The 21,312-nt window shown below is 41.7% G+C and overlaps 1 protein-coding gene across 1 annotated transcript in view; it reads left to right on the top strand.

The window, feature by feature from the left end:
- Window positions 1-4,659: 4,659 nt before the first annotated feature.
- The window catches only part of gli2a (GLI family zinc finger 2a), a 104,314-nt gene continuing 87,661 nt past the window's right edge, over window positions 4,660-21,312 (top strand). Inside the window, exon 1 of the mRNA XM_041844724.2 lies at window positions 4,660-5,046. The gene's annotated coding sequence lies outside the window, so the exon portion shown is untranslated. The remainder of the gene's footprint in view (window positions 5,047-21,312) is intronic.

The following is a 21,312-nucleotide window of genomic DNA, read 5'->3' as shown; positions in this document are numbered from 1 at the left end:
GCTTATGAACACTTTATGAATGGCCTATGAAGCTCTATAAAGCCTCTCTTCCTTGTCTCTCTGCTGTTTAGTTCCTGAGATGAGAAACCCAACATGCTCATTAAAATTCCAGGCTGTAGGACCCGCTGGCACAGGAGAAAGGTAAACTGCCTGACGCTGGTGTTCACCCCGTTTTATACAGACCAGCGGGGGCACAGAGTGGGCTCATATGCAAAGCATGGTTTTGAGAGGGGGCATCCAGGCATGCTGTGCCCGAAGACAGAGTAACAATAGGTGGACACACCACAGGGCCCTAACCAGCCAGGCCTGACACTCACTAACCGCTATTACCAGAGATGGAAACTCAAGTCTGAGACTCGGACTCGAGTCGCACTTAAATCGCAAAGAAAATGACTTGCGACTTGACTTAGACTCATGATCAATTGACTTGAGACTTGACTTAGACTCATGATCAATTGACTTGAGACTTGACTTGGACTCTAGATGAGAGATTCGGGAACAATGCAAGTCAGTACTGGGATACGTTTTTGTTGTGCATTCTGTCAGATAACATGGAACAGGCGGCATTGTAAAACAGATATAGTAGTTTAATACAGAGGGCTGAAAAGCGTTCTAGAACGTCTGCGTCATTTGTACGTCACTGTTGTACTACGGCTAAACAATTGTAATCAACAACAATATCATCAGGTGGTGAGGCTTTCGTTATTAAATTTGGTTACAAGAACCTGCAGTATAATGCCAGTGGCAAAAAACGAAATGCTGTTTGCAAAACTTGTGGAATTAACATTGAAGATGCTGGCGCAACTACATCTAACTTCATCCGACATTTGAAAACTCACCGCGAAAGGTCAGTTAGGCTAGCTAGCTAACAACGTTACAATGTGGTTAGACTAATAATAGCCTGTTTAGCAGATGCCAGCTTGATATAGCTAGCTTTCTTGTGTGTCATCTTTTAGCTAACTGGAAATGTATTACTGTAGAATATTTCTCGAAAGGTTAAGAGGTGGGTTGTTAGATAGCTAGGCCTACTTGTTAGCAGAGATTATTAAATTACATCTCAGCGATATGCATATCACTATGGGATTTAATATACTTTCTGTTGTAGCCTGGTCCTAGGAAGTAATTTAGTATAAAATGAGAGTTCAAAGCATGCAACTACTTGGACATTTCTGCTGAAAAATCCCATAGACCATATATATTTGTTTGTGTCCTTGTACTTCCATCTCAAGTCAGCAACAACTATCCATCATGTTGTTCATCTGCAGGTTCACTGAATTCTGCAAAGCAAAGGTGGCCAGCGCAGGGGCAGAAGGACAGAGCAGCATTGACTCATTCTTGACCACCACAGGTGTCCATGTGTACAGCCAGGGCCACCCCAGGCAGAAGGCCATAACAGAGGCTATACTGCAAGACCTGATCATTTCCTGCTACCTGCCTATGTCCTTAGTGGACAACCCTCACTTTAGGCATTTCATGTCAGTGGTAGATGACAAATATAGACCAGTAAGTAGGCCCATGTTGACCAGGCACCTGCATGACTTAACACTGAACAAAGAGGCTACAATCAAAAGTGCCCTAGAGAAGACAGAATCAGTGTCTGTCACTGTAGATATATGGACTGACATGACCATGAGGGGCTTCATGGGCGTAACGGCCCATTACATGGCCATGGAAGAGAAATAAACTCCCAGACTGGAGTCAGTTCTGTTGAGCTGTGATAGATTCACAGGGTCACACACTGGGGAAAGAATCAGTGATACATTTGAAGTAATATGTGATAATTTTGGCATAAAACACAAATTAGATTATATCATATGTGATAACGCTGCAAATATGAAAAAGGCCTTCACAGTTTGTTTCCCCAAAGCAAGCAATGATCATGATGAAGATGATGATGTGGATAACCCCAGCCTATGGGAAGAATTTGGTGAAGAGTACAATGCTGATGTTGAAGCTATCCAAACCAACTGCAGGCAACAGCGCTTACAGTGCTTTGCCCATTCATTACAACTGGTGATTAGAGATGGACTAAAGGAAACAAAAATCATAAACAGTGTGATGGCTAAGGTCACTAAACTTTGCAGCTTACTACATACTACCTGTGGTCTGAAAGAAGCATTTGAAGCTGAGTTTGGATGGAATGGAATTCCATCCTCCGGCTTGTTAAAGCAGTCACCAATCTGAATCAACAAAGCCTCAGTACTCTACTTGAGGCCCAAGGACACAAGGAGCTCTGCTTATCACCAAGGGAATGGAGCCAGCTATTGGAGCTATTGCCGATTCCATGGGGTGTTTGTGAATGTCAGAATGGAGCACTCGGATGAACAGGCAACAAAACGTCCATTTGGTGACAATGTATACATAATGGCTGCACTGCTGGACCCATTTTTCTGCCTGTTCTGGCTTGATCATGATGTCCTCATACCACATGAAGATAAAGCTGAATTGAAGGAGAGTCTGATTGGTAGGTACAATGCATTGCAACATGCAACGTTTTCTATGCCACTTGCATTCAAATAATAATGATTTGTTTTCATGTATAATGTATCCTGTTATATTCTTGATTATATACATCATTTTATGAGTTTATTTCAGACCTTGTTTTGGCTGAGGCACAGAAAGTCACCGTTACGGAGAGCAGTAGTGGAGAAAAAGAAGAACAACCACCTGCCAAAACCTCCAGACTGTTCTCTGGCTACCGCAACAAGATCAGCAAGAAGAAAGGAGACATAAAGTCATCTGTCAGAGCAGAGATTATTCGCTACATTCAAGTATCTTCTGATGAAAATGAAGTTGATTGCTTGGACTTTTGGAGAATCCATGCGAAATACTTTCCAAGGCTCAAGCAGGTAGCAATGACAGTGTTGGCTGTGCCTGCCACCAGTGCCCCAGTGGAGAGAATGTTTAGTCATGGAGGCCTCATCATGTGCCCTCATCGTGCCAGGCTCAGCGCAAGAACGCTGACAAACTTGATCTTTCTGAAATGTAACCTGTCTGCAACAGAAATGTTCTCTGTCTTAGGGCACAGGACGTAATTTGCTACTTGTTACAGGAAATTGTGTTTCTGTTAAGTGTCCAGGTCAGTAAGTATATTTTAGGTATATAGAACACTTTAGTAGTACAGTTATTGAACAGTTGTCAGTCATTTTAGTTTACATTTATACTTGTCATTTATCTTCCCTCACCTACAGATTTTGTGAAATATAGACAATGTCTGCCACAAAATACCATGCACTTTAAAATGTTATGTTAGCTTTTTTTCATATCCGGTACAGTTACTTTTATTCATGTAAACTGTCTACATTTTAAAAGGAATTTTATTTTGATTTAAATAGTGCCTGATGTGCTTTCTTTCATACAAGTATGGACTAATGAAGGGAGTCTCTAAAAATAATTTACAAGGTTTATAGACCTAACCCACAGCAAGCAGAAAGCCATTACCAAAAGGGACTTCTGGCTTGACTTAGACTTGACCCTAAAAGACTTGACTTGGACTCTACCTCGAAGACTTGTGAACATCTCTGGCTCTCTCTCTCTCTCAATTCAATTTCAATTTCAATTTAAGGGCTTTATTGGCATGGGAAACGTGTGTTAACATTGCCAAAGCAAGTGAAGTAGATAGTAAACAAAAGTGAAATAAACAATAAATATTAACAGTAAACATTACACTCAGAAGTTTCAAAAGAATAAAGACATTTCAAATGTCATATTATGTATATATACAGTGTTGTAGTCTCTCTCACTCTCACACTCACTCACTCACTCTCTCTCTCTCTCTCTCTCTCACTCTCTCTCTCTCTCTCTCACTCACTCACTCACTCACTCACTCACTCACTCACTCACACACACACACACACATTACCCCTGACTATATCTTTATTGAATCCAACTGTTGCATTCTAGTTGTCCACAAGAAGGAGCTGTTTACTTTCTCTCAATTTCTCTGTTCAAATGCTGAGCAGGGGTCAAATCCACACTCCAAGATGTGCCAAGCTTTGAGTAGTTGTCTGATAATAGGGAAAGGCTGACATGACCATTCTGTTATTTTTCTTTTTCATTAGTATTATGAGACTTAATCTGACAAATAGTCCAGAAAACAGCTTTTGTTTTGACTACCCTATTATCCATACAATGAAAAGGAAAACCATTATACTCACAGACAGCATGTTGCTCAGACAAATGTATCAGAAAGGCCTGCTAAATTTAAAAAAAGTGCCAAGCCCATTGATAATAGCGGAAAATATGTCTAATGTGTAGGCTATGTGGAAGGTTCGTCTCCAAATTGATTTGTATCAGTGTTACTGCTATAATGCCAAGACAACTGGAGACGGGGAAAGATATATCAATTACCAAAAATATATGAAGGCCAAATAATTATTCATGGCGAGTAGTTCTGTTGGGTGATATACTAATATGTTGCAATGATATCGCATTCTCAATTGAATAGGCCAAGTGTCTCTGACAAAAACTGGCTCCCACAAAGGTTTCCTGTCCGTGAAATCGAACAATAATTAAACTTTATCTAACTTTTCCCCAAACCCAACTGCTGGATTGAGTTAGCCCGGCCCATCTGGAGCAGCAAATGGCCCAACTCACCAGGGAGCAGGGAGGAGGTGGAGGGGAGTGAAAGTAGAGGAGGGAGAGAAAGAGGGGATCGGATTGAAAACAGATCAGCCTGAATATCTCACCACCTCATGTCTAGAACAACTGTCGATTAAAATCTAGTATTTCAGCGAAAACACGCAATGCGCTTTCATATGAAAAAGCGCTAAAGGGAGTGTGATGGATTGTAAAAGTTAGATGCGAGTATAAATGCGCTCCTCCGAATTAAATTAGTTATCCGAGGGATGCCGTGCCCGGAACTTTGAGTAGAATGTCTAACTTTTCTTGAAGTGTACCTCAATGGATTGTTTTCAAAGGGACATATCCTATCCAAGCGTTTTTGATTGAAAAGGTACAGTTTTAGTCCTATAGTTCTCGGATTCTTTGCGGAGAATCATCGGACAGAGTGAACAACAGTACCCGGGTCTAAAGAAATCATTCAAGGTAAGAAAAGTTTTTGTTGTAGTGTAGCCTGGATGACAGCTTTCACAACCGCACACTTATTTGGAGACATTTTACAATTCCAATTGTTCTTATTTTCTTATTTGACCACTCTTGATGCTGAATGTAATATATGTGTTTAAATTTAAACCAATATCCTGCAGTCACATAGCTTAATCTTGCGTGTCAAAGGACGGATGGAGTTAGGGCTAACTCCACATCTCATTTGCACTTTGAATTTATCTGACATAGGAATCCAAAAAATTCTGTCCTGCAACTTGATCCATATGTGAAGAGATGTGATCAGAAAGCTGCAGAAAAATGCCTCAGAGTAGTAGAGCTATTGTGATCACTCACCATCTTTTACGATGTCCAAAAGGTTTGTTCAAAGTTCAGTGTAGTCAATAACTTTTATTTTGCAATACATTTTGTTCATATTTCTGAAAGTTGAGATTGAAGGACTCATTGTGAGAGGCTATAACCTCTATAGAAGGTTTATGTGTTTTCAAATATTGTCCAATAGCCCGATCATAATTTTTTGTGCATTCTGATAGACAAATATAGCGTAGGCTACATTCCAATTTAATTGTGCTAGACAGACTAAAGGTAGTTGATAGTGTCGAAGAAAGTGATAGGTAGGTGCTTAAGCGTGCTCTCACTTCACTCTGTGTACAGACTATTTCAAGATCCCTCTCATTTAAACACTTGCAAATAAAGATTTCAAAAATAAATGCTTCAAGTGCTTGGCATGCTGTAGAATTAAGGCCACCTTCTTGGATCTCCCTGGCCAGTAGGAAATGTGTAGCCTACTTATTGTTGAAAGATTCTGAGTTAGCTTGTTTGCACTGTAGCCTGAGTAATCAACAAACACTTGACGCTTTTGTGCTGGGTAAAAACACCTATATTTGCGGTTGGCTTTTACCCATTTAGAGTGTGTGCTAATAATCCCTAGGCTCACGCCTGAACTAATAATATGAGCACCATTTTCTTCCTTGCTTTGGTCTGCATTCAGATAAAATTGTGTGTCATTTCATAGGATATAGCTTAAAGGTAAAATAAATTCCTTAATCATTGACTTTCATCAATTCAATGTTAAATCTGATGAAAGTCATATTAAAGTTATTTTATGTCATACCGAAGAATGTTAAAACTGCAGGGTTTTACAAAGGAACAATAGGATTTTCTCTGGAGAATAAAGTGAAAAGAAAACAGTGAAATTACAGAAATGAAGAGTAAGAAAAAAGTAAGAATTTCAGGAAAAATCTCAGACTTTTGCCAAAAGCATTTTTGGTGGTGTGTATTTCTACGTTGCACATGGTGTGTATTTCTGCGTTGCGCATAGTGTATATCTCTGTGCATGCACCATGAGTGTGTTTTTCATTTAATATGATGATGCCCATGCAGTTGGAGGGATCATTAGCATAAGAAAAAAGGTTTAGTGCATTTGCCATTGTGCTGAATGAAGAGTTCCAGCAGTCAGGCCCAGGGAGAGTGAAAGGATGTAAAGAAATGATGGGGCTATTCAGCTTATTCAGGCCCTGCTTTGGGCTCCCTTCTCTGGGCTCTGAAACCCATGGTTGCGATGTCACTTTCATCTCCCGAGCCAGATCCAGCCTCTCTTTTCTGTTTCCCCGTTTCCCTCCGTTTCTCTCTTTCACACGTCTCTCCACATCTAGACCCACTTTATTGATCTGCTCCTTTTCTTCTCTGGAAGTCTTCGGAAAATGTAATGAACCGAATACTGGAAAGGGGGGTTAAAAGACAAATACCGATGAAGTCTAGCGTGCAGAAGGGAGAAGAGGAAAATAATGTTTGAATGACTCTGAGGAGGTGGACAGACCCCCTCCCCCTATGGAGAGATTTCAAAAGTTTAGAAAATAATAGGGTCTTCTCCTTTCTCCCTCTCTCACCTCAGTGAGCTAAGACACTGTACTGTATTAATGAAGCCATTTAATTTACCACTGCATGGCATTCCTAGATTGCAGTCCCCCTAAAGCTTAAAGGGATACTCCGGTACTTTTGTATACTTTCTAGCCAGTAGTTCTGAAAGTAGTGCTCACGAGCCAAAAGTGGTCCCTGAACATTGAGTACTACGTCACATACTGTATGTGCAGATATGAGCACCACGTCATTGTTCTCTCTCTTTCTGTTGTGGGTGCATCATGAGCATCTTGCAAGCTGTAACCTAACGTAGCAGGCGTAAAGTAAACGCCTGAAACTAGACCCCTACATACTGGTTTGACGAGAAGGGGAAAAAAACTGTCGGGGGAGGTTCTCATTTGCACTGTTCAACCAATCCAGTAAATGTGGAGGAGGAATTAAGATGAAGCAACGCTTTATTATTATATTTTTGGGGGGGCCCATCCAGTGACGGCAGCCGGCAGAGTAGCTACATTCATTTATTTTCAGGGTCCCTCATCGGAGGACAAAAGTAATTTTGTTACAAATACATTTTTGTTACAAATACATTTTTAAAAGCATTGGATTTTTATATACACATTTGGATGGATTACATTTTTTAAACATTTGGTTTAATAGTGCTCAAACATGTCCGATACACATGATATATATTATTTTCAGTCACAACTATTACAGATTAATAACTATTACAGATTAAATCACCTTGTTAATGTCCAAAAGCGGATGTCGTGTCACAGGCTCTCTTTCTATTTCCCCTGAAAACCGGAACATCCAGTTGTTGGGTACCCGGCAGATGCTAGCTGTCACTCATATAGCAAGGGGCTGAAGCTCATTGGTTGAACTCGAATTGCTAGGGGGCTGGCCCACGTGGGGGAAAATGTAGGGAAATGGCACAGCATAGCTTCTAGAAAAACAATTGCTTTCAAACTAGGGATTTTGTGTTAATTGAGGTAAGAAAGTAATTCTGCTCATAGATTATGCATGTATGAACTACACATTGACACATCCAGCCCAAAGCGGGAGGTATAAAAAAAAAAACTTAGTAGTCACCAACGTACCGGAGCATGTCTTTAACTGCTCACTAATCTAGAGAAGGGTCATTGTATCTGATATTAAGTTTAGAAAATTGTTGTGCTTAGGAAATAATTGTTGTTGTGCTTATGAAAGAACTACAGCTGGTTCATCTCTCCATAGATGACATGTTTCCCAGAAGGCTGCTTTCCCACAGTTATGTGTTTGTTTTGATTGCCAAAATACATGGTTATATTAGGCCATTATGATTTTAAACAACACAGTTTAGATTCAGTGAAAATGTTGATGGTTGATTCATATACAAAATGCCCTACAGTGCATTTAAACTGTATTTTCATATTTTCATTATTGTAAAGGAAAATGAACATGCCAACTTCCCACCAGTCTTGTTAGGCCTGCTGTATGTTTTGGAACACGTTTTTGAGGTCAATACTATTTCCCTTCTATCTACATGAAGTATATCCCTGACGTTTTGTACAACGAGTGGTTGCCATAGAGTGAAAAGAGCATCATCATTCTAGACTTATCAGAGACACCACTTTGAGCCTGTGGGACAATACTGAGCGTCTCGCAGGACCTTGCAGCCTTCCTTCAGCCCAGCCTGGGGGGAGCTGTGGAGGGTGGCTGAAGTACACTCATGTCTGGAGCTCAATTGGTGGGAATTTAATGGCCATTTAGGGAGCTGTAAAAAGGCAGCTACGTGTTGAGTTAGTCTAGTCGGCCGCGCCTTGCTCTTCTTACAACGAGCCTGTACTTGAGATGGGGGGGCAAAGTGAGAAGTGGGGAGAAACACAGAGAGACGACTAAAGTGACGGCAGCCGGCAGAGTAGCTACATTCATTTATTTTCAGGGTCCCTCTTTGAGTTCCTCTCTGTGTTGGCTTGGATGGCAAGAGGACACAATCAAGGCTTTTTAGTGGCTGTTGTCCCACACCCTCGAGGCATCCGGCTCATTCTCTCTCAAGTGTCTGGGGTTAAATAGGATCACATGATATCCGGTCTAGGAGAGAGAGTGCAGTGCAGCCTGCCCTGACTGGCCTTGTCCCCTCATCCCCCTCTCATCCCCTCCATCTCCTACAGGGTTGGCTAGGAGTGAGCACTTAGATCCGACCTCGCCCCCTTCTCCATCTCATAGTGCCAGCCATGAATGAGACACACAGTCACATAGAAAGTGAGGTATCACTGGGTTGAGAGAATTGACTTCTGTTATCAAAATAAAATGGAAACCCATATGGCCTACTCCTTTGTAAAAGCCATATGTCATTGTAGAAGTAAAGGAGCGAGCCCGATGTGGTTTTAACTAGCCATTTAAGTACTGTATGGTATAATCACTGACAACCTCCTTGCATCGCGATTGATGTCATCAATCATGGGAGGTGGCTGGCACAGTGAGTCCCCCTCATCAAAAGGCAAGAAGCTAGACTACAATTATGAGGGACCTGGTTTCTCTTGATGAAACACTATTTCCAGGTTTCTGTTAGTCATGCAACAAGGCCTAATGATCTATTTCCTTTAGGCCTATCCATTTATTTCACCAAATTGTCCCAGTCAATCACAATCACAGGCACTGAAGTGGGGATATTTTGGGGGCTTTTGGACTTCAAGGGAGCATCCGGAATGGCACCCTATTCCCGTTATAGTGCATTAGTTTTGACCAGGGTCCTGGTCAAAAGAAGTGCACTACATAGGGAATAGGGTGCCACTTTGGGGCCTCTGGACTCAGCCTACCTTCACATGTCCAAGCTGTTCTCTGAGGGAGGACGGAATGAAACTTCAACAGATTAAATAATGTATACAATTTACACTGTGTTATATATGTGTCAACACCAGGACATCTTGACATGATACCCAGCCCCTTGCCAGAGTTCTTCAAACACAGGCATTTAGCAGTGATTCTGCAGGTCAAAGGAAGTTGTCCAGTTTGTGGAGGGGATGACACAACATTTATTTAATTACTTCACCCTAAAATAAACCATTGGGTTTAAGCTGCAGAGCTCTGCAATAGCACAGCGATAACCACAACTGGACAGGCCCACTTTGCTCAACCTGCTACATGGCTTGAAAAAATGACTTTGGTTGTGTTGGTATTACATCCCATGTTACCAGTACACTACTAGTCAAGCTTTTCTGGTCTACTGGCACCAAAATGTAGCCGAACCATGTGGCTGGTTCTCCTTAGTTCTTGTTCGTCTTACCGCTCTGAACCAACACCAAGCCTGGCGGAGACTGGAGAGACCTGAGCTCACCGTGGCTCATCTGAGGAGGTTCCCTTGATCCTGCTGCTAATGACCTCCTATAGCAGGTTACCTAGAGTAACAACTTGATCTGCTGTTGTATCAGGGAAACCTTCCTTCCACAGTAGCTGGCAGCAGCCCAGACAGAGTATCATTGTCTTCTCCTATCTTCCTCTCCATTGCCAATGAATGAACAGATTCACTGTGTTGGTTGTTCTTAAGACTGACATGGACTCCCAGACAATGCAGCATTGTCTCGAGTGTTTGCCGTCGGCTTTAATCTGATGCAGCGAGAGGCACTGGCAGCACATGTAGCACATTCAACAGTGTGTGTGTGCTGTGCATGCATGCTCTGTTTGTGCTTCCAACATTGGGGTTTTGAGAAAGGCGAGAAGTGTCAGTTGTAAGTTGTGATTTATCCGAAGGCCTCCCATAGCTACAAAGCAAAGTTGACTTGTTGACTTACCCATAGGAGCTGAGGGGTGGTTGGCTGGTTAGGCTCTTCTTATTACGTTTCATATAATGAAAAATATTAACTCCCTGACTCTCAGCCAGGCCACAGACTCCTCTGTAATAGACTGGGAGATGAGCTGAAAGCATTGAAAGCATTGAGCTGCTTGCTAAGAAACCATGTGGTAGTCTTTAGCAATCTCTCCCCTTCTTCTACCCCTCCTCCCTCCCAAACACATGTCCACTCGCTGTCTGCCTGCCGCCATTGCATCGGCCTCTCTCTGACTCAGAACAAGACTCTGGTTCTGGGTTCAGTCTATGTTGAGGTTGCTCTTGTCTTGGAATCCTCGCATTACAGAGAGAGAGAACAGGATGGGATGATGATGGTATGTGTACATGCTGCCTTTGTCTTCATTTTCTCTTTGAATGTAACTGGAAACATGTAAGACTGTCAAATATAATGCCGTTGCACGATGTGTGCTGGTTAGGGTTGCATCAGCAGGCAATTATGGCATAAAAGTCTCGAGGTTCTGCTCGCCTGAGTTAAAATACCTTATGATAAGCTGTAGACCATACTATTTACCAAGAGAGTTTTCATCTATATTTTTTGTAGCTATTTACCACCACAAACCGATGCTGGCACTAAGACCGCACTCATAGGGCTGTATAGGGCCATAAGTAAACAAGAAAATGCTCACCCAGAGGCAGCTCTCCTAGTGGCCGGTGATTTTAATGCAAACGGAAATCCGTTTTACCTCCTTTCTACCAGCATGTCACCTGTGCAACTAGAGGCAAAATAACTCTAGATCACCTTTACTCCACACACAGAGACGCATCCATTTGGCAAATCAGACCATTTGCTGGTCCTCTGTAGCTCAATTGGTAGAGCATGGCGCTTTTAACGCCAGGGTAGTGGGTTCGATCCCCGGGACCACCCATACCTAAAAGAACATGTATGCACGCATGAATGTAAGTTGCTTTGGATAAAAGCGTCTGCTAAATGGCTTATTATTATTATAACTCTATCCTCCTGATTCCTGCTTACAAGCAAAAACTCAAAACAGGAAGTACCAGTGACACGCTCAATACGGAAGACGGACACATTCTGACAACTGAAGAAGTAAAGTCTAGTCAAGTAAAGTAATCTCTTCTCACCTCTTGGTGTGTTTGGGCAGCTGGTGGTACAGAGCTCTGACCCCCACACACACACACACACACACACACACACACACACAGACAACAGCCAGGATTGTCCCCTTCTTGTCACCAAGGCATCCAATCTGAGAAACAGCTGACACACTGGCGACTCACACCACACACACAAGCATGCACGCAAGCACACACACACGCACTCAGTACAGAGATACAGTCTAGTTTCAAAAGCACTTATCCTGGAATGATAATCTCTTGTAATAACAATGTGGACGTCACCATTACATAGACAAACTTAGAACGACAAATGGCAACTTTAGATTTTTGCCAACTTTGATTCATAGGGATGCACACATATGCTACCCACCATACCGCCCACACCACCCACCATCGACTAAGGGGCCTGGTGAGGGTTTTGACAGCTGTAACTGTTGAGAGTGAGTGCTAACAACACATTTAGGATAAATGACCAGGCCCCAAATGCTACTAGGAGAAAGAAGCCAACTCTGCAATGTGGCACAAACGACAGCTGATATGAGCTTGGGGTTTCTCCCATAGAATTATATGATCATCTATGGTTTGTCCTCTGGAAGGAAAGACAAGGGGATCTCCTGTCCTGAGCAGATGACCACTTCATTGACCATACATGACACAACTTGATAAAGTGCCCAAATGTGCTTGTTACTGCATGGCCAGAGCATTACATAACAAAAATCTCCCCAACACACAAACCCCTATGTAATTATATAGAGATAAATTGAAATGATCAACGTTAGCTAACATCAAGCAGAAGTTAAATAACCAACAGTTAGGAAATTCCTTGGGTGATTGTGTGTAGGCTTTGTGTGAGTCTCCACATCTGTTTTATATTGGTCGGGAGACAAAGAGATTAACCACAGGATATTACATTTACTAGCAGGGAGTGGTGGTGGGGAGTGGTGGTGGGGAGTGGTGGTGGGGAGTGTGGGTAACAGGGAACAGCTCATCCACAGGACTTGTCTTTCTGTGTAGATCTGTTCATTCTGGGGATCACTGGAGAAACATGGCCTCTGAGTGACTGACTGATTGCTTCCCAGTTACTAAGAACAAGACACAGGATCTAGTGGACACCATTCTATTCCTTATGTAGTGCACTATTTTTGACCTAGCTCTGGATAAAAGTAGTGCACTTATAGTGAATAGGGTATATACAGTTGAAGTCGGAAGTTGACATACACTTAGGTTGGAATCATTAAAACTTGTTTTTCAACCACTCCACACATTTCTTGTTAACAAACTATAGTTTTGGCAAGTCGGTTAGGACATCTACTTTGTGCATGACACAAGTAATTTTTCCAACAATTGTTTACAGACAGATTATTTCACTTATATTTCACTATATCACAATTCCAGTGGATCAGAAGTTTACATACACTAAGTTGACTGTGCCTTTAAACAGCTCGGAAAATTCCAGAAAATTATGTCATGGCTTTAGAAGCTTCTGATAAGCTAATTGACATCATTTGAGTCAATTGGAGGTGTACATGTGGATGTATTTCAAGGCCTACCTTCAAACTCAGTGCCTCTTTGCTTGACATCATGGGAAAATCAAAAGAAATCAGCCAAGACCTCAGAAAACAAATTGTAGACCTCCACAAGTCTATTTCATCATTGGGAGCAATTTCCAAACACCTGACGGTAACACATTCATCTGTACAAACAATAGTACGCAAGTATAAACACCATGGGAACACGCAGCCGTCATACCGCTCAGGAAGGAGACGCGTTCCTAGAGATTAACGTACTTTGGTGCAAAAAGTGCAAATCAATCCCAGAACAACAGCAAAGGACCTTGTGAAGATGCTGGAGGAAACAGGTACAAAAGTATCTATTTCCACAGTAAAACGAGTCCTATATCGACGTAACCTGAAAGGCCGCTCAGCAAGGAAGAAGCCACTGCTCCAAAACCGCCATAAAAAAGCCAGACTACGGTTTGCAACTGCACATGGGGACAAAGATCGTACTTTTTGGAGAAATGTCCTCTGGTCTGATGAAACAAAAATAGAACTGTTTGGCCATAATGACCATCGTTATGTTTGGAGGAAGTAGGGGGAGCCTTGCAAGCCGAAGAACACCATCCCAACCGTGAAGCACGGGGGTGGCAGCATCATGCTGTGGGTGTGCTTTGCTGCAGGAGGGACTGGTGCACTTCACAACATAGATGGCATCATGAGAAAGGAAAATGATGTGGATATATTGAAGCAACATCTCAAGACATCAGTCAGGAAGTTAAAGTTTGGTCGCAAATGGGTCTTCCAAATGGACAGTGACCCCAAGCATACTTCCAAAGTTGTGGCAAAATGGCTTAAGGACAACAAAGTCAAGGTATTGGAGTGGCCATCACAAAGCCCTGACCTCAATCGTGTGCGAGCAAGGAGGCCTACAAACCTGACTCAGTTACACCAGCTCTGTCAGGAGGAATGGGCCAAAATTCACCCAACTTATTGTGGGAAGCTTGTGGAAGGCTACCCGAAACGTTTGACCCAAGTTAAACAATTTAAAGGCAATGCTACCAAATTTTAATTGAGTGTATGTAAACTTCTGATCCTCTGAGAATGTGATGAAAGAAATAAAAGCTGAATTAAATAATTCTCTCTTAAAATACGGGTGATCCTAACTGACCTAAGACAGGGAATTTTTACTAGGATTAAATGTCAGGAATTGTGAAAAACTGAGTTTAAATGTATTTGGCTAAGGTGTATGTAAACTTCCGACTTCAACTGTATGTGAACATGTTACGGCAGTAATAGTAGTACTTTCTTAGACTGGGAATCCACACTGAATCTATGCTACCTTTCGCTGTTTCTCTTCACTGTTAGTATGGCCTTCCTCTAGCGTTTGTGCTCAAACTTCCCATAATCTACTGTCGGTTCACTCAGTCTTCCTTTGTGAACATGTTAGGGTAATAGTTTCCTTTCCCGGTTCACTGACCAGGAGGATGCCTATCTATATGACATGTCATACAACAGATATTCCTTCCTGGATCTGAGTCAGGCACATGACTAATGAAGGCTCCCAGGTCTTTTTTCACCAAATTTAAACATGTGCCCTTTTTAAACCAGGGCTTCAAAGGTTTGCAGGGGTATATGTTTTTCTGAAGACAGTGATTGACCCATCTAGAATGTGCCTTTGTCTTAACCCCAGCTTGTCTTGTATAACAGAGACATCTCTGTGTGCCATCAACCTCATAGGCCTAACGTGAAACATGGCTCCTGGAAAGGCTTGGAGCATAGACTAAATCCATTTTTAAAACATTTTACTTTTGTTTGTATGAAACTAAACAGAATAATTAGAGACGTTGCTTTTATTTGAATTAAAATTGCAAGTCAACACACGTTTTTTGCACAGTATATGAGAGAGAGAGAGAGAGAGAGAGAGAGAGAGAGAGAGAGAGAGAGAGAGAGAGAGAGAGAGAGAGAGAGAGAGAGAGAGAGAGAGAGAGAGAGAGAGAGAGAGAGAGAGAGAGAGAGAGAGAGAGAGAGAGAGAGAGATCTTGAGTGTAGAATGAGATGAAAACCACAGAAATTATACAGGGGCTCATCACTAGCCAAACCACTGTAGCAGTGGGATTGAATTATTACGATTGAAGAGGTTAGTACTGAGAATAACACACTGTGTGAGTGCCTTGACCCCAGATGTTACCCCTGAGAGAGAGAGAGAGAGAGAGAGAGAACAATCTGAGCTGTTTGTCCTGCTGATACATAAGTACTGTAGTACTGTAAGTACTCTGTGGGTTGTAATGAGGAATGTCCTGTAACGCCACATGTCCTCAGGGTCCAGAGGGCATCCAGAGTACACTGGGCACAAGTGCAACTTCTAGGTAGAACAACAGTAAATAGGATAAGCACATTATGTATCTCTGAGGTAAAATAAATAGGAGGGTAATACACATTCATGGAATTGAAAAAAAATACTCAAGGGCCAATTTCATGTTCAACACTGTGTGGGTTTGAACATGAACTTGGTCTTAAAGGAGGTCTAAAGGGAGGAGCTACCTAGGCCTAAACCATTATGTTGTCGTGGTAAAATCATCGCTAAGGTTAGCCAGAGTAAATGCACAATTGCGACCTTGGAGGGGAAACTGTTGGTAAGTGAAAATAAGATTAAATTATAGGTTTTTTCATGGTGCTGTATGTTACAAAGTCAGAAGGAAGTCAGCATCGGTCTGGCCAAGGCAGTTAGGTTAGGTCTGGCCGTGCAATGGAAAATAGAACAGCTGTATTTTGTCTGAATTAGCCGGTGGCCTTGCGTTTTTTAAAGGAGGAAATAGGTTGGATTTTGAGCTAGCTGAATGACTATGTTCATTCACTGTGCTCTGTTAAGGCCAGGACAGGGGAGAGTTTTTGTAATGGCAGGTTGCCTGTCCCTACAGCGGTCCACCAGCAAGTGAAACAGTACCAACGAGAGAGAGAGAGAGAGAGAGAGAGAGGGAGAGAAAGCATCTTACCAGCATCATCATTCTGAGATAGGAAAAGGAGGGCAGAGAGGAGTCTGAGAATCTTCAAATAAGAGGGCTGTCTGTGATGTCTGTTTGCATTCCTTTCAGTGTTGGTGAAAGAAGAGATGTTAAACGGAAGTGGAAGAGAGGGAGACACTTTAAATTGAATGAGGCGCTAAGAAAAACACACACCAGGTCTCCGAACAAAAGCAATCGGGAGAGAGAGAGAAAGAGAGAGAGAAAAGAGTGTAGAGATCAAGGGATCGAGAGACTTAAAGAAGAGAGAGAGAGTGTGTGTGTGAGAGAGCAGAGAAAGAGCGTAGTTGTCCGCTACATCTCTGTGCTGTTTTAAGGCTTTGTCGTGGTTAAGTGGCACGTCCTGGTGATTCATCTAGCTAAGTAAAGGCTGGCAGGATCAGGCTTAGTCCCAAATGACATCCTATTCCCTAAGTAGTGCACTACATAGGGAATAGGGTGCCATATGGGACATACTGTCACATAACCACTGTTCTCACTTGTTTATGGTTGTTGCTACCCTCCTCACGCTTTACTCTCACATTTTTAAATTTTAAATTTTTTATTTAACCTTTATTTAACTAGGCAAGTCAGTTAAGAACAAATTCTTATTTACAATGACGGCCTACACCGGCCAAACCCGGACGATGCTGGGCCAATTGTGCCTTTGTTTCCTGTTGATTGTCTCACTCAGACACGCTATAATGACATAATATGCATTAAGTAACATGTATACAACTTGTTTATGGCTTTTGAAAAAGAAACTTGTGTAATGCAGTATGATAAAAACAGGACTAGAGGACCTTGAGCAGAGGCGGGGAATGACAACAGGAAAAGCCTTCTCTCATTGTAGTTAGTGCACAGTCGAGTATGGATGGAAGAAGCTGCTTTTTACTATCCCATGACCCAGCCTTGGCCAGGCTCAGGCTCGCTCACTGAGAGGTGTGGTATTGGGTATGAGGCAGCAGAGGGACAAATTCAAGAAGGGGGGCTGGGGGTCCGGTAAAGGGGATTATCCCCACTACCCAGCACCGTAGAGCCTCCTGCCTCTAGTAACGTGGGGTGGAGGAGGCCGGGGTGCCATGATCCTGTTGGCGCGCTGCACTAGTCTGACCAGCCAACCAGAAGAAGGGAAGAAGAAATGGCCTCTTGTTGTTTGTTCTCCTCGTCCGCCATCTGTCTGTTCAGTTCCTGACACCTGTACTGTCCTGTCAGAACCTGACACGCTGTCACAGGGACTGATGGGGGAGGGAGGGAGGGATAGGGCAGATAGACTCCTAAGACCTGCAGGTGGAGCTGTGAGGGGATGGGATGGCGGTGAAGTTGGGGCCACTTCGCTTCTATCCCAGCAACACACTTTCTAGCTCTATTAACCAAGCCTACAGTACCCTAAGATCCAAGCCCTACATTTTTAATAATGGACTTAACAGAACAAGCTTGTGTCTGTTTAATACAGAACTCGGGGCTTAATTTGTATTTGTGGTAGTGAAAAGGAAAGGTAATTGAAAAACCAATACTTGGCTTGATTTAAAAGCAGAAAACAACTGAGATTAATCGGTTGCCAGCCAGATGTTCCTAGAAAACATGAATCAAATAAAATGTTATTGGTCGCGTACACATACAGTATTTTGCAGATGTTATCGCAGGTGCAGCGAAATGCTTATGTTTTCTAGCTCCAACAGTGCAGTAATACCTAACAATACAAAACAATACACACAAATCCAAAAAATATATATAAAGAAAGAAAGAAACACCAGAACTATCAATGTAGCAATGTATATAATGGTGTGTATAGACAGTATGGGCAGTATATGAATAGAAAAGGTGTGTACATCAGTAATTATATAGGATGAGCCATGACTAGAATACAGTATAAAGAAAATATACAGTACATATTAAGTGGGTAAAACAGTATGTCAAAATTCTTAAAGTGACCAGTGGTCAATGACTATGTAAATGGGGCAGCAGTCTCTAAGGTGCATGGTAGAGTACAAGGTGATAGCCGGCTAGTAACAGTGACTAAGGTTCAGGGCAGGGTATTGGGCAGAGGCTGGCTAGTGGTAACTATTTAACAGTCTGATGGCCTAGCGATAGAAGCTGTTTTTCAGTCTTTCGATCTCAGCTTTGATGCACCTGTACTGTCTCTGCCTTCTAGATGGTAGCGGGGTGAAAAGGCTGTTGCTCGGGTGGCTGAGCTCCTTGATGATCTTCTGGCCTTCCTGTGATGTTATCAAGAAGAAACTCTCTCCTCTTTAGGGTTCCTTCCACGGAACACAGATAGACACTGATGTTGAGGATTTAGGATGTGCTCTGGGGCTCATCCAAGAGCCTTTGATTGTCTTTGATTGTTAAACAAACATCTTTGTTGCCAATTCCTAAATAAAACACTTTGGATTGTGATCGTAAAAAAGGAAATGTCTTATGATTGAGTTGTCAACCTTAGTGACAAGATGGCTAGAGGGAAGACAACTTTTATAAACAGATGCCTTCTAAACCTGTTAGCTGGCCACTTCTTAATCGGCTTACCTTGGCACGGTGACGGGCAGCGGGATGGGTGACTGGCACCTTTGACGGGTCATACCAATAGCCAGTGGTCCACCTTACCTCCAATAGAACACAACATGTTGGAGGACCACATGAAACCATAAAGAATACTTCATACATGAGCACACATTCAATTACTTGATCGAGTTCTGTGAGTACTGCTCACAGTGACTAGTGTATAACAGAAAATACATATTTAATCAATGTATTACCAAAGCATATAGACTAATTCTTGGAAAGACATTGTATCATCAGTTGAGAAGTTCCTATTTGGTCTCTAAAATACCAAAATACTGCAAATACTTTGTATGCCATAACTCAAAGCCTGTGGTGTTAAAATTTTAATAGTGAGAGAGCTCTGACTTAGTCTGAATTTTTTTTCTAGAACATGCGTAAGTGCTGTTTGTTTTCTTAAGCTCTGAACCTGTCAAGTAATTTAAACATTTTTAGTATATGAGTTCAGCGATATAAACAGTGTAAAACATAGTATATGTTGCATTCATTTAAAGTTCTGACTGCCAAGTGCCCACGTCTGTTAACAAGTGTGTGGAACCTGTGTCACTTCACTTTGACACCACAGCAGAGCTGTTTTAAGTGTGTTTTACCACATTGAATGTGTCACACTACATTGAAGAGTAGTCCTAAAGAACTACAGAATTGTCAATATCTGACCCATTAATTAGATAGCACAAGTTATCTCTCGTAGGCAGTTGGGAAATCATGATTAATAAGATCATGAATTAAATCAATTAGGTTTGTTTGGACACTGTCAATAAGGAAACCCTCATGTTCTCGCACGAAAGAGTAAAACCAGTGTGGATAACCATGACCACAAGCTAGTGCCTAGTGAGAGTATGGAATGACCTTCTCTCTTAGCTTTAGACCGCTACTTGTTTGCACTTGGCCGATGATAATAGTGTAGGTTCCACAAACTCAAACAAATGGCTTGCTGCCAAGTCTTCTGCCGTTCAAACAAACATGTAAATGTGTTGACATAGTGGTGTCATAGTGGCTCAGGACAGACTGCTGAGCGTGTGTTCTTGTCACATCTTTACTATGAGGACATTAGGAACGTATTACACTGAAAAACTGAAAAAGCTGTATCTACAGTGCAATCAGAAAGTACTCACACCCCTTGACTTTTTCCACATTTTGTTGTGTTACAGCCTGAATTTAAAATTGATTAATTATATATTTTTTGTCACTGGCATACACACAATACCCCATAATGTCAAAGTTGAATTATGTTTTTCTAAATTTTTACAAATTAATTAAAAATGAAAAGCTGAAATGTCAATAAGTATTCAACCCCTTTGTTATGGCAGGCCTAAATAAGTTCAGGAGTAGAAATTTGCTTAACAAGTCACATAATACATTGCATGGACTCTGTGTGCAATAATAGTGTTTAACATGATTTTTGAACGACTACCTCATCTCTGTACCCCACACATACAATTATCTGTAAGGTCCCTCAGTCGAGCAGTGCATTTCAAACACACATTCAACCACAAAGGGAGGTTTTCCAATGCCTTGCAAAGAAGGGCACCTATTGGTAGATGAGTAAAAGAAAAGCAGACATTGAATATCCCTGGTTCAGTCTGCTTTCCACCAGACACTGGGACATTCACCTTTCAGCAGGACAATAATCTAAAACACAAGACCAAATCTACACTAGAGTTGCTTACCAAGAATACAGTGAATGTTCATGAGTGGCCAAGTTACAGTTTTGACATAAATCTGCTTTAAAATCTATGGTACGACCTGAAAATGGTTGTCTAGCAATGATCAACAACAAATTTGACAGAGGTTGAAGAATTCTGAAAAGAATAATGGGCAAATGTTGCACAATCCAGGTGTGCAAATCTCTTATAGATTTACCCAGAAAGACTCACAGCTGTAATCACAGCCAAAGGTGATTCTAACATGTATTGACTCAAGGGGTTGAATACTTATCTAATCAAGGTATATTAGTGTTTTATTTTTCATGATTTTTCTTCCACTTTGACATTACAGAGTTTTTTGTGTAAATCGTTGACAAAAAAATGACAATTACATTTTTATCCCACATTGTAACACAACAAAATGTTGAAAAAGTCAAGGGGTGTGAATACTTTCTGAAGGCACTGTATTTCAGTGCAAGTTTTCGTATTGAGTGACCTCTTAAAACTATGTATAAACATGGTAGTTACAGTACGTTCATGTATTATTTGTGAACTATATCCTGAGGGATATTTCTTATGACATGCAGTCAAAACAAAAGGATGGGCGTTTTGTTTTTATTCTCTGCCGAAATGTTAAATATCTCAATTTAGTTTAACTGTGCAAGAGAGAAGACTAGGACCAGACACGCTAGATTATGTAATATGGTAGCTAGACTCATTTCTCCTTTTGTGTCGTTGTGCCCCAGACAGTGCCTGGCAACCAGCAACACTCTGCTTTACCTAAG

This window comes from Coregonus clupeaformis, chromosome 23 (genome assembly GCF_020615455.1).
Source record: "Coregonus clupeaformis isolate EN_2021a chromosome 23, ASM2061545v1, whole genome shotgun sequence".
Classification (NCBI taxonomy): Eukaryota; Metazoa; Chordata; class Actinopteri; order Salmoniformes; family Salmonidae; genus Coregonus; species Coregonus clupeaformis.
This window is presented reverse-complemented; position numbering and strand designations above follow the sequence as displayed.